Source organism: Accipiter gentilis, chromosome 9, assembly GCF_929443795.1.
Source record: "Accipiter gentilis chromosome 9, bAccGen1.1, whole genome shotgun sequence".
NCBI lineage: Eukaryota > Metazoa > Chordata > Aves > Accipitriformes > Accipitridae > Astur > Astur gentilis.
Genome location: NC_064888.1, coordinates 24,632,604 through 24,648,024, shown reverse-complemented (window position 1 = coordinate 24,648,024; position 15,421 = coordinate 24,632,604). Strand labels below are relative to the sequence as shown.

At 40.9% G+C, this 15,421-nt stretch overlaps 1 protein-coding gene across 3 annotated transcripts in view; it reads left to right on the top strand.

Moving 5' to 3' along the window:
• SLC16A12 (solute carrier family 16 member 12) overlaps positions 1–15,421 on the top strand; it is a 31,553-nt gene that overhangs the window by 4,154 nt on the left and 11,978 nt on the right. Inside the window, exon 1 of one of the 3 annotated variants that reach the window (XM_049810829.1) lies at positions 15,095–15,115. The exons of 1 other annotated variant lie outside the window; for it this stretch is intronic. The gene's annotated coding sequence lies outside the window, so the exon portion shown is untranslated. Of the gene's footprint in view, positions 1–15,094; positions 15,116–15,263; positions 15,342–15,421 lie in introns of those variants that run through there. One more of the 3 variants, XM_049810830.1, reaches the window with a different exon arrangement.

Below are 15,421 nucleotides of genomic sequence, written 5' to 3'. Positions count from 1 at the left end.
AATCATATGCATTACTCATATGCTTTCCACAAGGTACTGGGGTATTTGGATTGGTAATTTCTTGGCTTTGTGTTTGTTCCTCTCCTTCAGAGGCCCCTGTAATCAGACCTTCAAGTTCATCACCTTTATTTCCCCATGAAAGTCACTAAAAGGACAGGGTAAGGAAGAGCTGAAATAAGAAGAGTCAAAACCCAAAGGGTTCCACTTTCAAGGCACGTGCCAGCTTCACCTTTCTGTCACTGAATGCTGCATCCAGTCTCTCAGCTACTGAGGGTGAAATTTCCTGGGCCAGGGGCATCACACTCAGCCTTGCTGGTTTGGGTTTGTGTGGCAGGGTTTTGGTAATGGGGGAGAGGCTACAGGAACGGCTCCTGTAAGAAGCTGCTAGAAGCTTCCCCAGCTCCAAGTTGGACCCACTGCTGGCCAAGGCCGAGGGCATCAGTGACAGTGGTAGCACCCCTGGGAGAACAGATTTAAGAAGGGAAACCTGCAGTGGAGAGGGGAGTGGAATGTGAGAGAAACCCCTCTGCAAACACCAAGGTCAGTGAAGAAGGAGGGGGAGGAGGTGATGCCGCTGCAGCCCATGGTGAGACGGCAGGCTGTCCCCCTGCAGCCCGTGGAGGTGAACGGTGGAGAAGATGGCCACCTGCAGCCTGTGGAGGACCTCATGCCAGAGGAGCTGGTTGTGCCCAAAGATGGCCGTGACTCCACAGGAAAGCCTGTGCTGGACCAGTCTGTGCCTGAAGGACTGCAGCCCATGAAAAGGACCCACACTGGAGCAGTTCGTGAAGAACTGCAGCCCGTGGGAAGGAGCCACGTTGGAGCAGTTCATGGAGGACTGTCTCCCGTGGGAGGGACCCCACGCTGGAGTGGGGGAAGAGTGTGAGGAGTGAGCCCCTGAGGAGTGAGTGAGCAGCCTCATAGTGCTTTGTTGCCAGCTAGGCTTAGACCATGACACTTGACTATACAAGTTCAGCTTGGTTCAGTGTCAATGTTCAATAAATATCTACAGCTGGTTTTAAAATGCACTGCAGCACAGAGCTTGGTGGGAGCATGGGGGCTGCCTTTTTTATCATTACAAACGTTTGAGTTTGTAACCTAATATTTTCAGTTGGTGCTTAAGGAATCGATTAGATGCGATATTCCCATCTGAATGTGCTGCTGTTGTTACACTTCTCATTAGAAGCAGTTTTTCATTTTTTTTGAGGAAACATTTCTGGTAGTTCACATACTTTTTTTAAGCATTGCAGCCTTCCAGAGGAGATCCTGTCAGTTTTGATAACAAACTACTGCCTACCTCTTCTCACCATGATCATGACCTGTGCTGCAACATGTTCCTGGAGAGTTCTCTCCCTATTGACTGCATCTGTCGGCAGTCCTGCTTTCATGTGAATATCCCCTTAAATTACACTTTCTTCCAGAAAAGCTTGGAAATTACGCTTTCTTCCATCAAAGTTTGAAAATTACACTATTCCTCCTTCTTAATCTAACAAACCAACACTACTTGTTTTGGCTAAAGGCAATAGGCATTGGGAAGTTTCTTCAGGAAGTGCCCTCTGCCTGTTGACTCCCTTTTTCTCTCTTTGCTAAACTTCTGCAATGGTGTTTCTTAATTTAATTAGTCTGAGTGGTCCTTGGGGCAGCTACAGCATGATACCAGCAGTAGCAAGCAAAAGTGCCTTTTCTGAAGGGACTGAAAAAAGTCCTTCTGTGGGCAGAGAGAATATTGAAATGGAAATCAGCTGGGCAAGAAGAGCCAGCTGAGAGGAGCAGCGCTTCCCCTCTTGAAGGGCCTGAGTTAATATAAAGACTAGGTAGTTTCTCCACTTGAGTGATATTAGCACTGTGCTCCAGTAGCATCTAGGGCTTTTTGTATAAAAGCTGTTTTCATTATTAAGTATAGAATTAATATTTTCTGTTTCCTCCTCTAAAACAGTTCAGACTATTTCTCTGTGCATCTGATACTTTGTATTAAAACTTGCCTAAATATTTAATTGGGGAAAAGCAGCTGCCATAAAATGCATCTTGATGACAGCAGAGAAACTGGCGTTGGATAAAGAATGTACTGAATGTGGCATCACAACTGATCACAAAGGGCCCTCAAACTCTCAGCAAAAATATGCAATTTGTGTCATTATGTATTGAAGGACCTGGCTTCCACCCTAAATATGTGAATATCTCAGCGGTCAAAACAGAACGCAATTGGAGAACAATTAAATTGGTCAAATTTAATTTTCATTTTTTGCAAATTGACATGTGGCTGCAATGCAAATTGGCTGGGCAAAAAAGCTTTGTAGCAGAGACATACCTTTGCATCCCAGCTGGAACTGGCTTCCTGTAGAAGCAAACATTGTTATTTCTGTACCCCGTTCTTTAGCTCGGTGGTGCACAGCACAGATCCCAAGCTTTGAACAGTTACCATTTTGGTTTGCTTAGGGATCCAGATGCAGACTATGTAGAGAGCTAGAGCAAGGCAGCACAAGAGAGAATGGGAAATTTAGGATGAACTGTGACTCATCCCCCACCTGATCCACAATCCTCTGCTCTTCATGAAGCCAGTGTTTCATCTCTTTCTCTTTTGTGGTCAGAGTTCATTCTGTCAGTGTCCACATGGTTTAGTATGATGGAGTATCAAGTTGGAAAGAATAAATAGAATTATCCCACACAGATAGTTTATCCTTAATGCAGTAGAGAGTAATCTTCGGGGAGTTGCAACCCACATGATGTAATTCTGCCTTTTCTTATGGCGCATGCTACATAGAAACAGCCCACACATGGCTGATGGTAAAATGACACTTGTCAGAGTTTCCAAGTTTTGCTTGTTTGCCAGAAAGGATGGGATAACAAAATACTTCAAATAAGAGCTCTTGTATGGGCATCTCAGGCATATCGGCAGAGGTATTTTGCAGAGGACTCATTTAGCAGGCAACTTTACTCTTTTACTTTTATCCAAATGAGAAACTAAATCTTGGGAGACAGTTATGAAAGCCTGGTACATGAAGTTACTCCTTCAATAAACTCCTTGAAAATTAAAAAAAGTTAGTTTTATTGCTCCTAGAGAACATAGCAAGCATGTAAATGATGTTGTCAATTTATCAATGCCTCCTGACAGGGAAGGACTATGCAGTTGACAACTGAAGCACTAAATAAAAACCGGGTGGGTAAAGAATGAAAAAAAACCCCAGAGGATGTAAAGGTGGTGACAGGCAGGATAATGTGTGAAACAAGTGAAGTGTCTTTTAGGGTGGCTGTGAAGGAGGAAAAGGAAATCAGCTGGCACTTAAGGGCTGATTAAAAGTTGGTTGGGATTTTTTTTTTCTTCAGGTGAATTTGGAAGTTTGTAGTAATTTAAAATTTATCAAATGCAGTCTGCCCTAATGTGGAATGCCTGCTTAAGAAGAAAAATGGTATAACGGTGCAGGATTTGGAGCATGCAGCAGAGCTTTGTTCAGGAAGGTTCATAGGCAGACATTGCTAGCAACACCTTCCAAGTGTTTTTCAGGCTACCAACATACGCAGGTGTTACTTAACTGAAAATGGAAACTTAGCTCATTGAGACATCTCTTAGCTAAGAAATAGATATTCATTTAATTTGACCTTAATTTTTGTTTACCAGTTTTAATGTGAGATCAAGTTTATCCCATTGTTATTATGGTGTCATTGAATTTATGGGTGAAGTAGCAGTTCCCTGTAACAACTGTTCTTTGGGATGTTCCAGGTCACTCTTTCAGGTAATTCAGAAGATGCAATTTAAATAATGCTATCATAATAGAGTTTGTTCCTTAGACGGGGTGAACTTCCACTGTAAATAGATGATGTTCTTGAAAAACATCACTAGGGCCTGTTCTCTTTCACAGAAAAAAACTTAATTTCACCTAGAGAAGATTTTAAGGAATATCATCCCCTGATACTCTCAAGATAGAAATGTTTTAGACATAATTTTTGTTGTCTGACCATTCTTGAGTTATTTTTGTTTCTTTTGTCATCCATGTAATAAGCTGTTTAAAGTGAAACTGATCCCACTAAAAGAATTACTGATAATGGGATCTAGTTAAGGGACAATTACAAGGTTGGCTGGCATAACAGGATAAGAGGATAACTGTTGAGTCCTCCTTTTAAGTCTCTTGTTTTTTGGTTCCCAAGCTGACATGTGTCGAGACTTTGACCAAACGATACTCATATGACTGTCCAGTCTGAACAGCTAGCAAATGCATTTCTTCATGATGGCTCCTTGACCAGTAATGTCAATAAGGAAGCTGAGATAGAGGAGCCAGGACTACTTTTTTTTTTTTTTTTTTTTTTTTACACATTCTTGTAACTCCTGTGGGAGCATGGTACCAGGTTGAAAGCTTGTACTTAGTTCTACAATCTTTTCCTGAATTTCTTAGCCAGGTGTTTGTTTTTAGAAACTTCCTAATGCAGTGGTTCAAGATGCCGTGATAAATGGCCTGCCGTTGGTCTGTAGGATCACATGAAGCAGCAGAGCCTGCATAGTTTTCTTCTGAAGTGTTTCCATTTGAGAGTTTGCTGATAGAAGTGTTTGGGTGTTTTACTGGAGATTTGGCAGGCTGGGCTGGTTCTGTGGCTGTAAATGCTCTGCTGCTCTCAGCTGCTGTAATTAGGACTGGGTTTAATAGGGAGATGGAACATTTTTATTAATTCTTTCATGACCAGTTCTTAGATAAATTTCTAATTTATTTTCTTAGATAGCATCAGTCTCTATCTCTCTTTCTTCTCTTTTAAAGGCCTTTAAAATTTCACCTTCTATGGGGTCTCTTATCATTTCTGTCTAACATTTAACAAGATGACTCCTTAACATCTTGTCTTGCTGCTCCATATGGGCTCTTTTCCTCTTTCTTTTATAGCTATCTGCCTTTTCAGTGTAGCTGTTGAAGAGAAAAGACAAACATGATACAATCTGGGGAAAGCAGTTTCCTGTTTTTCTACATATTGTCTCATTACTCCTAATGTAACTCAAACTTCTCTTCTGTAAAATTTCTGCCCTCCCTGCTTAAAGGTTAGTTTTCCTGCCAGAGGCACTCTTGGGTCCTTTGCTGCAGAGTCCTTGGTCTCGTGCTTTTTATGAGTTAAGCTAATCCCATGCTTCTTGTGGTCAGCTGTTTTTTTCAAGCATTCTCTCCAATTACATCTCCATTCCTTAAATGTGAACATAAGCACGTTTGAACACTTACTGTAATATTCGGCTCGTTGACAGTTCTGTGCGTCTATGGAACTGGAAAGATACAAGAGAGGAGCTGTATGGGAACATCACAGAAAATGAAAATGGAAACTAACTTTTAAAGAATTAAAATAGGCAGAAATCTGAAGAGCAAAGGTAAAACATAATTAATAGGACGGGTAAATTTTTTTCATGTTTCACTTACCAAAACAAAAACATTCTCTATGGAGAGAAATGTTCTGTAACATAAAATTAAGAAAATGTATTTCTGGGCTGCAATACTAATTAGCAGAAGTACACCCTTAAGTCGCATGGAAAGTTCCTGCTGATCGTTCCTGACAATGATGTAATCAAGCAGCTGCACCAGAATTCACTCAGCAGAGGGAACTAGCGGCACTTTTCTCAAAGCTTTAAAGATTCCCTAAAAGCTAAAATAAGCTATTAAGCAAGGATCTAGTTGAAATATGGATGGCTTGGTGAGGCTGAATGGAAGCCTGAGCATGAAGAATGTGCTGATCTGCCCAAGACGTGGTGGTTGTTAACTTTCAGTGTGTGATTTCACTAAGACAAACTGTTACTTGTAAGTAGATGTGTGTTTTCACAATGTGCATGCCGTCAAATACGTTCTTCCTGGTCAGAGATTTTTTTATTTTTTTTTTACAGCATGCTAAGAGTTTTTCCTCTTGTCCTCCATCTGTTTCCTTGTCTTTCATTTTAGTACTTGATGTTTCCTTCCCATATTAGTAGCTTCCCTGTTGTTATTTTCAGAAATTTGTATGTAGTGACACACATATAAGCCTTCTTGTACAGAGATGTGTTCACTGGTATGTACCTATGGCTATATTATTTATATATATGTTATATTATGCTTTTTTTAATAGAGTAAATGTGATCTATGAAATGACTTCTCAGAAATACCTAACCCTGTAAAGCAACATTCATCAGTAGTTGCTGTTGAAAACCTGTTTCAGGAAACAGCAGATGTCCTGTTTTTTGTCTTAAACTGTTGCCTTTCCAGTATTTAGAGATTTTTCTTCCATTCCTGCTGGGGATTATATTAACTCACCATGGTATATACAGTAATGATATATTATCATTATTAAAGGGAAAATTAATAGTGGCTTTGAAATGATTGTAGGGGTATCTTAATTTTACAGAGTTCAAGGTTTCAGCTGAAAACCTTCCAAGAAAAATAATGGTCACAGTGACAGTTTGCTATCATATGGTGCGTATTGTCCGTTAGAAGAGCACGTAAGTATCCTAATAGCTTTGTTTCAGAACATAAGCTTGTGTGAATGAAAGGAAATAACCTGCCTTGCCTTTTCACGGCTGATTAGTTTTGCAAACAAATCTTGCGTATTGAAGGAGAAGATGAATTGATGCTAACAGCAGCCCTAGAACATCAGGTAAATAGAGGCAATTTTCTGGATAGCTTGTTCTGTAGGTACAGAACTTGTTTTCTAAAATAGTCAAGTCCTTTCCCTTTAGAAAGCACTTGTGTAAGATTCACATCTTGAAAATTAACAGTGAAAAGTATTTTTCTATGTGAATTGTTAAAAACCTGACAATGCTACTCAGGCTCTGAACACTTCAAGAACAGGGGGAAAAAGTTATCTTTGTTTAAGTGCAGTTCCTCATTTTACTAAAACCCAGCCAGGAACCTCAAGCACGTTACATACCAAATTATTTTTACATAACTTGAATAAGGCTTTTCTCTAAACAGAAGGGCTGAAAAGGTGACAACTGCAAAGGAGCTCAAAGTACAAGTATGTTTTCTGTAAGTACAGCACTGAGATTCTAGATGAGGGCGTATCAGTTTCCCATGGTCTTGCCTCCTGCTTTCTTGGCTTCCCCTCTGCCGACGAGTGTCGGAGCACTGGGTGGCAGCTCTCCCAGGACACCGCAGAACGGTTGCCAACACTTCCCCAGGCTGTGACCCCCCCCACCAGGGAGGTATGCTGGAAGCAGTGTCCGTCTGCATTGATGTCTTATCAGAGATGAGACGTAAAAACTGGCAGCAAACACAGGTTCGGGTGGCCTTTGGCACATGCAGGTGTGTGCGGGAAGACGTGTCTCTGTAGTCTTCAGCCCCTCGGTTTTATCCAGGCAGAGCCGCACTGTTGGTGCCTGACCACTCCTGGAGTGCCTGATAACATCCTAGTTTTCTCTGGAGGGATCAGAATAGCATTTGCTTGGAATCTCCTTTGCCAGGTAGTCTCCAGCTAACCTAAGAGAGATTAATTTTTGGATCCTTATCATGAAAGTAGAATCTGTAAAAGAAGGGGAGAGTAGTGATTTCCACAGACTGACTGCATAGTGGTCTAAGAAAAAATGTCCTATTCCCACATGTTCCATGGCAGCCTTGCAGTGGTATTCTTTCTCAGGGCAATATTTTCCTGAAGATGGAAAAATTAATATACCGCATGTAGGGAAAGTGTCAGCTGAAGACCACTTTGAATCAAAACCTTTTTCAGCATTTCCAAACAATTATGGTTGTATGTTAACATTTCTTTAAGGATATAATGGGATACTAATAGGTTCCTGATGATTCAGAAAATTATTAGGCTATCACATAATTAAGTTTAACTATAAACGAGAATTGCTTGACAAAATGTTTAGTCGTCATTAATGATATGTCATAAATCTCAAAAGTAACAGGTAAATGCAATGTAATTATAAATCAATAAACATATAGGTAGCTCTGTAAACAAACAAAAAAACCTTCCACAGCTGTTGCCTACCCACTACGTGTTAAAAATAATTATTAGAAATAAATATTAGAAATATCAGGAAAATGTAGAAATATTTAAGAATTTATAGACACTAGCAAAACAATAGGCATCAGACAATTCTGACATTATCTTCTGCTCTCAATATATACATGATATGTCATCAGCAACCCCTCAACACCAAAAATTCCAAAACATTGTCTTAGAAGTCTTGTTGTATAATTGCAGTTACTGGACAGCAAAGAAAGGTTTCCTGAGATTTTTTTGTAAGACTTTTTGGCTATTCTTACTTATTTGCAGGAAGGGGAAAGAAAGGCGTTAAAATTGAGACAGTGATGGTACCATGCCCCCGCCCCCAGCAGCGTGGCTGTTGGCTGTCAGTTGGTCAATTAGTAGTATTCGCCTTTCAGGGAGAAAATGCATGTTTGATGGAACACGCATGACCATAACCTTCCTAAGGGTGTGCACGCTGATGGGCTCGGCTCGGATTTCGGTAACAGCTGTGTACTCAAGGAAAGTGGTTGAGCCCTGTTGTTTTCATCACAGTGAAAAGTGAAATGATGAACGCTGCACATGCTAGTTTAAAAACCTTTCAGAATGTTGGATCGAAAATGCACATTTCCAGGTGGGGTTAAGTAGGCTGAAGTCAAGCTTTCTGTGCAAAAGGGTTTTCCTACAAAAATATTCCTTTGTAGTTTTTTTACCCTCTATAGTTAGCCTGCATTATTGAAGGACTAACCTAGCCAGAAACTGTGTTAAAGGGACAAAAGGTTTCCATTATAATTTGCTTAACCTTTTGCTGTAGACCCCTTCTCTCAGGCTCTTGTTTTTCTGTTAGCCCCGTACAATGGTTTCCAGAGAAAAAGGAAGTTCATGTTACATTTTTTCATGTGAGTGCTACCAACTTAGCAGACAGTAACTATTTCTGCTGGGGCTCCAGCCATGCCATTTGGTTTAGCAATTTCTGGCAAATTTGACAAATTGAAGAGCCAGTGTTGAAAAGCGATCGTTGTGGGAGGCCAGCGCGGCTCTTCCTTTCCTAGCGACACGCTTCTCAGTAGGGGAGTGACTAATGGATGTTGTGCTGTTCCACGACCTTTACTTTTTGCTATCCTTTTCATGTTTCTGCTCTGAGTGTTTTTTGCTCTTGCATAAAAGGCAGTTTTCTGAACTCCTGCCCCACTTCTGCACCACCCCACTCACCTGTGCCCCTCTCTGGCACCTCCCTTCTCTACCAGCTGGTTAACATCCCTTTGGTTTCCATGTTGCTTCTCCTGTTCCCACATCTATGCTCTGTTCAGTCTGTCATCCTCACGGGCATCTCCCTCTCTCATGAGCATGAACTGAAGCAAATGAAGAACATTTGCTGCTCAGCATAGAGATGGGAGTTAATAAGCTGGGCTCTCATACGATTCATCTTCTCTATCTTGATACGTTTTGGATGGTGGGCAAGTTTTATTAGATATTTGTATGATGCCTAGCACTGTGACACCCACTCTCTGATTAGAAGTCCCAAAGTACTACTAGAATACAAATAGGTTATTAATGCTGCTCTTATTTTGTATCATAAGGAAACCCCTCCTTAAATGTATAAAAGTGGTTAAAGATTTGCAGCGTAAACCATCCACATTTATGCAGCTATATTATAGATAAAAAACTGGAAAAACTTATTACAATCTGTCTTAATATGCTTCTTGTGTTAGTGCTGTGATAGCAATTAAGAGTCAGGTTGGTTTTTGTTTGGTTTTCAATTTTCCTTTTTTTTTTTTTTTTTTTTTTTTACTTTGGTTCTGGTACAATTCCCTAAATGAACTTTAAGGTAAGTGGTTCTTGATTTTAACCATTTGTAACAGTCTTGGAGAGGCACTGAATTTATGGACATCTGAGAAGCTGAATGTGTATCTTGCTTTATACAGATACACACAATCCTTAGGCTTACTGGTTTGCACAAGGAAAATTTCAGTGGACCAATCTGCCAATCTCTCAGAAAAGCATAAACTTTGGTTTTATCTAGAAGCTGGACAGAGACATCTTTAAGCAGAGAAGAAAGCTGAGGATATAGAGTAGCAGCCTTAAGATGCTCAGTGGAATTATTTTTATTTAGGAATATAGGGTAGGAAAGGTCCTCTTGGGTTGTTTTTAGACAAGTCAAAGTCATAATCATACAGCTCTTAATAAACAGCATCTGCTAAAATCAAAACATGCTGTACTTTTCCAGTTAAATAGCTCTCCCAGGGTGCAGAATGGGACAGCTGTTTATTGGAGAAAATGGATTAGATCAGATTAGAAATAGCCTTTGATTCCGAAGAGCTGTACAAAATTAAAGAGTCTTTACTTCCCATGTGTTTAAGAACAACTTGGAATTTATCTTCCTGCCAGACTGCTGACTGTAGTGCCCACTATGGTATGCAATTGCTGGGGACGGGGAGCAGGGAGCAAAAGGAGGCTGAAAAAGTGCCATTTCTTGACAATCCAGTTAACAGAAGCTTCTGCAGCTGTCGGCATCTTCTGTGCTCGTATCAAGTACTGCGTCCCACTTACATGTGCTCTAGTGTATTTGATGTAGGAAATGAGTTAAGGGGCTAGCAAGCCTCCGGGGAGGGCACTGGTCAGTGCGGAAGGGAGATCCCTGACTCTGTGGAGTTAGAGAAACCTGTGACAAAACTGTAATCGGCTATTAATTGGTAAACAGTATTCTGCCAGTTTTCTGTCTTCCCTTTAACCTGCTACTTCGTTTAAGCTCATTTCTCTACTGCGGATTGTTACAGATACTTGATCCTTCAAGACTTAAAAATTAACTCTTTCAAAACGCGTTAAATCTTGCACATATCTTATGATCCACTGTCACTTAGCACTTATAATGTTTCTATCTGTTACCTGACATTTTTCTTTATTTCTCTCTCCCCTTCTATCCTTTGCTATTCATTCTGTGCCCTTTTTATTTTTTTTATTCAAAGTTCTTTTCTTCTGTTTTGGGGGGGTTTGGTTTTATTATTAAAGATGCAGCAGTAAGAGAAAAAAAGGAACAGAAAGCAAGAGTATTAAAGCAAGGGGTTAATATGAATAAATGTAGCAAATGACTACAAATAATTAATGCTTGGTACAATCTTAAGGTCAAGAAAAGTAAAAAAGATAGTAGAACTGTCCTAGAGCTACATGAATAGGGTAAATATAGAAAAATATTAAGACTGCCCTAGAGCTAGGTGCGTAGGGAGGTAAATGTAGTAAATGCATGCAATTCCACTACCTTTCACTCTAAGCATTAAAGAATTTTCTCCACCTATGCTTAAGCTGCTTTATACCTGTACTTCATAAAATTCATCTGCATGAATGATCTCAAAGTGACATTGAAAGCTGTGTATGTTGTTGTTCACAAGAAATATAGGGTTTAAATTCATTGCTGTGAATGAACCTGTTCTGGGAGTGTGTCCTGGTGTTCTGGACAGAGGAGACTGTCACAAGTTTCTCAGGCCTCATGCAACCCATCATCGCTGGGAAGGTAGTAAATGGCACGTACGGTTTATGTGTATGTGTGTATCTTACACTGATCCAGAAAGAAAATTCTAGATAAGTCTACTTCTTATTCTTGTCTCATGTGCATCTCTGTATTATCAAACAGGTAAAAGTAGGTGTTGGATTCTGCGCTTATTTATGCTGGTATACATATTTGGGCCAGCTCCTTTGGGATGAACTGCACAAAATCCTTCCATACGGTTCTGAAAGAAATTGCAAAAGCATCTTAATGTGCAGCCATTTTAGTTTTGTGTAGCCACGATTGTGCAAAGAAGCAGAAAGTAGCAGAGTGAGACCCCCAGTACGGTCCAGGGGCTGAGTGCTCCTGCCTTGGGGCAGCTGTGACACAAAACTGACCTTGTGCCTGTTCCTCTGGTTGAAGCGGTATCCTTCTACAAACAGAGCATTTTCAAAAAGCATCCAAACTGGCAGGTGAGGTAGCATTTGTTGAGATGATGGAACTGCCCAGTACGTCAACGCTGTAAATATTGCAGCTAACAAGGTAGGAAAAAAGCAACCCCCTGGTCCCTGGGCAGGCTGGTGTGACTGTACCTGCTATTCCTCTGTCCTTCATCACGCAAATGCTTTACATCTTCACTTCATACTGTTGCGATATCATTATTGAATCAATTTGTTTAAAGAAGAAAATCTTCACGGTGGAAGGAGGGGCAGGCCGAGGGGGCAGCGAGTGCTTTGCTGGCTACATGCCGTGTTTTAAAAGGTCAGTGGCTCCCGTCACTGTTCCAGCCAGTTGCTAGGCTGCCATGGATTTCTGTGCTCTTTTCCCCAGCTAAAAAGAACCTCGTGATGAGGTGCAAGGTTATAGTAGTGCCTTTTCAGTAGCCTCACCCGCTCCTTTCTGCTGGCTGAGCAGACGGAGTAAGGGAGATGCTCTCAGGAGCAGTTGTTTTCTTTCCAGTGTTCTCTAAAACAGCTGCTGAAGTAATTGGTAGGTTATTTATCCTGCCAAATTGAACTAATGTATTAACTTGGGGAACAGAGTCACTGTTAGTGAGCTGTCAGGGCACACTGGCTAACTAACGCTTTCTTAGGGATCAGCGGAATTTGTTGCCTCCTTCACCCCACTTGTATCTTCTTTAAACTCGTGGCAAAGTGCATTTACGTAATGCTTGAGTGAAAATTATCTAGCAAAGGTTGCGAAGTGCAGAGCTCTTTCATGAGCTTTTCTTTTAACCCTGCTTTCCTTTATCTCTCTCAAGCAGCAGGAACTTTTATGCATGTCCAAGATGTGTTATAATAGCAACCAGCTCTGCCAGTGGGGATCAGGCCTTACAGTGCTAAAGGTGGAGCAGATATGCGATACGAGTCTTACCCTGCACCAGAAAGGTTAAGAAAAAGATGCAACATGAGAACAAACAAAGGTAGGGCCGGAAAGGGGAGGACACGGTTGCTCAAAGTATGTGCTTTCTGCCAGTTCAACTTCATTTGCAGTCCACTCTCTGTACTATCCATGATACGGATAATTGGAAAACAGCACCAGGGCATAAGCAAATGAAATTTTCTAACCTCAGACTAAAATTGCCAGGTTGACATAATAAGTGTTTTAGACGTGTGCAGCAACAGGAAAGGTAATTATTTAACTTGCCTATTAGTTCAGTGGCTATGAAAGGCACAGTACTCCTTGAAGCGAGCATGAAGTCAAGGAGATAAGGTTTGCACTGATCCTACTATGGGGAGGTTGGGTGGCCTTTTTCTATGTTGGCTAGGCATTTCTTATAATATGGTTGGGTTTGGTTGCTTGTAACCTCATTAAATATTTGCCATTTGTGCGTATGTTGGCAGGCAGGGTTCTGTGAAAATAACAGCAAGTGATCATGTAGCCAAATACCTAATCTCTGTTTGCTTAGTCTGATATGTTGTCATATTCTTCCCGAGTACATTAACGTACAGCTAAAATGTGAACTAGGGTCTCAGACCCGATCTGAAGCTTCCCTGGGAAGTTGGGCCAGAGATCTAGGCTGAGGTGTGGCACTCAGCTATTGCTGTTTGTGCATTAGAATTAGTTAGGACTCTGTATGCGGGGATTGTTGACGTCTCTGAAAAATTTTGTGTATGTTTCTGCTTCTTGTAAGGGTTACTGTTACCCCTTCTGACATTCCTGGAACTTCCTCCTCCACCCTTAATAATCAGAATTTGAAATGACATCTTCATCCCTCCAGAGAGGGAAGTGAAAGACACTGCTCAGATCAAAAATAAGAATCCCTGCCTTGCCAAGACTCTGCAAAAGTGCTGCAGAGGTATGTCTGAATTGCTCAGGATCCCTCTGTGACGTATCATGTGCTTATGCAAACTCCACCTAACTGCATTACTTGTGATTGCCAGGAAACCCTTGAGCAAAATAATGTGAACTTTATCAGTGCCCTGTTAATTCAGGTGGCTGTCATGGATTCTTACGGGCTATTCAATTATCCAGGCATTTGAACGTAACATATTAAACTTGCAATAATACAACAAATCCACCTAGTGTTAGATGCAAAATCTGGTGGCCACATGGTGTAAAGCACTGGTACTTGCTCTGCTTGTTCAAGTGAATTTGGCAGGATAAGGTAATGGAAGACTTTATTGCCAAATCAGGATATAATCTATTTGTGCTACTCTGGCTTCATGCTAGATTGGGTATCAGCTTTTTTGGGGCTAGGTTAGACACAGACACCCACAAAAGTGTTGAATTTTGTTTTCTGCCAGAGTAGGCAGGGATGTGGTGGTAGTTTGCATCAAATTGCACTGCTTGATGATATGGTCATTCACTGATCCAACATGAAGTATCATGTAACCACTGCCTTAACCATCAGATAACTTGTTGATCCAATGTTTGCACGTATTTAGTAAGAGAGTTGCTGCTTGGAGCTATACGGGAAGGGAGGTATAATTGACCCTATTAGTCAAAAATGAAGAATCCGTCATTAGTTCATCTCAGCTTACTCAAAATGTAACATAAACCCTGCAAAATTGTCTGTCATCTGGATGGAATCAACACTAGGTGTATGGTCTGCTCACAAATTAGCAGCACATGCTGGAAAACAAATACAGAACGTGTGTGTCAAGTGGCTAGTCCATGGATGTGTCTTCTGTATCTTGCCCAGCATCCTCTAACTTTTGACTGCAAGCATTGTCAGCCTCCCTCAAAAATTTTGTGAATAATTGCCTACATACGTGCTTTCTTATTTTACTGCATTAGCCAATTTGTTCTACATTTTTTCCTCAATTTGTTTGTGTTTGTGTCAGAGACTTTGTTTTAGAACACAGTGGGGAAGGAAGGAAGTACACATTGGCACTGCTGTATGTTTGTCCTGAAGCAAATAGGTAAGGTCAAAAAATGAGCTTCAAGAAAAACGTCACAAGGCTGGTGAAGAGGCCAGTGATGTCCTTGGGGTCATGTGGGCACCTTCAGAAAGCTCTCTCAGCTGCATTGGAATTCTTTGCTGTGTATTAGAAAGTTGTGTCAGAAAAGGCAAACTGTTCTGGTCTCCATTCCAGAACTTTCATTTATCTTTTATGTATGTAAGTCCTAGCAATTGAATACCTTGAAGATGAGATTTGAAATCATAAACTCATTTGGATCTCATTTGATTTGAGTGGTTTTTCTAATCAGCTGTAGGAATGAACTTGTGAAGACTGCATCCAGCTGGGACCCTTGAAACTCACTTAGGAGCCTCTACACATGAGATACAAGGTCTGGTGGCTGCTTACAAAAACTCTTGTAACCCCAGCTATGAATTCTTGTTTGATCTTTGTGAGCTGCTATGACTATTGCTATATATAATCCAAACTGTAGCTATGTCAGATGTCCCATCTGAGATGTGGCCTATTCTTTACACAGAGTGAAGCGTTTATATAATCGGGCAGAGTGGAGCACTGCGTATCTCTCCAAAAAGTCACAGAAGTGACAAGCAAAGCAGGTCATTACAGATTTCTTTTTACCATACCTGATCACTCTTCTAGTTCATTAGTGTGGGTTATATTGTAATAGTACTTCATG